This window comes from Hipposideros armiger, unplaced genomic scaffold (genome assembly GCF_001890085.2).
Source record: "Hipposideros armiger isolate ML-2016 unplaced genomic scaffold, ASM189008v1 scaffold_338, whole genome shotgun sequence".
NCBI lineage: Eukaryota > Metazoa > Chordata > Mammalia > Chiroptera > Hipposideridae > Hipposideros > Hipposideros armiger.
Window position 1 is genome coordinate 366,102 of NW_017731688.1, and position 2,246 is coordinate 368,347.

The following is a 2,246-nucleotide window of genomic DNA, read 5'->3' on the forward strand; positions in this document are numbered from 1 at the left end:
CACCCAGATCTTTGCTGGTCTACTTTAAATCATGGGTAAAGGCTAATGTTGAAATACTCACATAGTATTCAGCACAGTAGTGGCTGAATGTTTAGCCTTTAGAAAAGCTTTCTGAATGTTGTTTCTTTTCAAGATTGAGTTTTAAATACTTCTTAGGTGAAATTTTCAAACTTCAGGTCCTGTATTGGGCAGCTGAAGCTTGCTTGGAAGACCAGATTTTAGGTTGAGAAGTAAAAATTCTTACTTTTTGATCATGAACATAGCTCCCTTTGGGAAAGTCGTCTGAGTACAAGAATGTGGCTGGGCCAGGAATGTCTCTCCATAGTTCTGGGTTGCTCTAAAAGAAGCGGGCATGAATCAGCACTTGATCATCCTGAAATGTAACCTGTATCATGGACAAGAAGCCACTGTCAGGACAGAATATGGAGACAGAATGGTTTCATATAGGCAAAGGTGTCAGACAGACATGCATTTTATCTCCCTATTTATTTAATCTCTATGCAGAATATATCACAAAATTCAGAGGAAGGAGGGGTGAAAATTGGTAGAAAAAATATGAATAACTTAAGATATACAGATGACACGATCTTACTGGCAGAAAGTAGCAATGATTTCAAAAGACTTCTGATGCAAGAGAAAGAAGAAAGTACCACAGCAGGACTGCAAACGAACATCAAGAAGACAAAAATCAAGACTACAGAAGAAATACACAACTTTAACACAGACAATGAAAACATCAAAATTGTTAAAGATTTTGCTTACCTAGGTTCAGTCATTACTTCAAATGGAACGTTCAGCCAAGACATCAAGAGATGGCTGAGACTCAGAAGGGCAGCAATGAAAGATCATCAAGAGCAAAGATGTGACTTTGGAGACCAAGGCTAGGATTATCCACACCCTCGTATTCCCAGTTACTCTGTACGGATGTGAAAGTTGGGACAGTGTACAAGGCTGAGAGGAAAAAAACGGATTCATTTGAAATAATGGTGTTGGAGGAGAGCCCTACAGATAACCTGAACCTCCAGAAAGACTAAGATGTAGGTCCTAGAGCAAATTCAGCCTGAACCATTGCTGGAGGCAAAAATGACAAAGCTGAAGCTGTCCTACTTTGGGCACATCATGAGAAGGCAGAGTTCTTCGGAAAAGACAATAATGCTGGGAAAGATAGAAGGCAGCAGGAAAAGAGGAAGACCAAATATGAGAGATGGGATTGACTCCATAAAAGAAGCGATAAGCATGAGACTACAGGAGCTGAACAGGGCAGTTGAGGACAAGACACTGGGGACGTCACTCATTCACTGAGTCGCCAGGAGTCTGGGCTGACTCAATTGGCTTGTTAGCACATAAGAAGTCTGCATACTAAAATCTTTGTTTTTACAGTCTCTTGAGTTTTTCAGACTTGATCAAATAGAAGCAGTTTTTCTACCTTTGCTTTTATCAATGTTTGTAGGGCTGTTGAGATATGGATTCTTGTCCCTAATGAATTAGGCAGGCTACTTAAAGTTTCTGAGCTCAGTTTTCCTTTGTTGTAAAATGAGGAAGTTGTTACAGGTAATCGCCTTCCTAGGACTCCTTCCACTCATAAGTCACACTGACTCTCTGCCCATCAGCTGCAAGGGAAGAATCTTCTCTTCAGAGAAGAGTGATTTTCATTGTACCATAACCATGGAATACTTGGAGACAGTCACTCCTCTTAGTTTAGGTCAAAGCGTGGGCTTCACAGGGGAAAAGTCCTGGTTGCACTCTGCAACTTACTAGTATGTGGCCTGGCACAACTATTAACCTTTCTGAAGCTCAGTTTCCCTATCAGTGAAGTGAGAATAACACAAGCCCTTAAAGAGTTATGGTATTAAACGAGACTAAGTCTAGCTCTAAATACAGTGTTCAGCACAAAACAACTACTCAATCCAAAGTATCTATTTTTTAACATAGAAATAATTGCTCTTCTAACAGCATTTCTCCAAATTTAACATCAACACTATTATAATTACAGTACTTAAATGTTTTAAGGTGTCAATTTGGGCTGACTTGTTTTAAAAAATAATTGGAAAGACATGGGCTCAGAGGATTTTTTTTTTAATTAAGCAAACAATCTGTGTGCTGACCTTTACCCTGTAACTCTTTTATTTAATAACAGTCTATTAATGAACGCAACTTTAAGCTGTTTGATTGCTACTAATGTAATCTAGGCCAAATATGTTACCTAACAGCAGTAATAAACTTTCTTACTCTAGAGAAATTTTAAT

The 2,246-nt window shown here is 38.8% G+C and overlaps 1 long non-coding RNA gene across 1 annotated transcript in view; it reads right to left on the bottom strand.

Moving 5' to 3' along the window:
• Positions 1 to 20: 20 nt before the first annotated feature.
• The window catches only part of LOC109392607 (uncharacterized), a 4,782-nt gene continuing 2,556 nt past the window's right edge, over positions 21 to 2,246 (bottom strand). The window contains exon 3 of the long non-coding RNA XR_002126094.1: positions 21 to 385. This is a non-coding gene — a long non-coding RNA (uncharacterized LOC109392607). The remainder of the gene's footprint in view (positions 386 to 2,246) is intronic.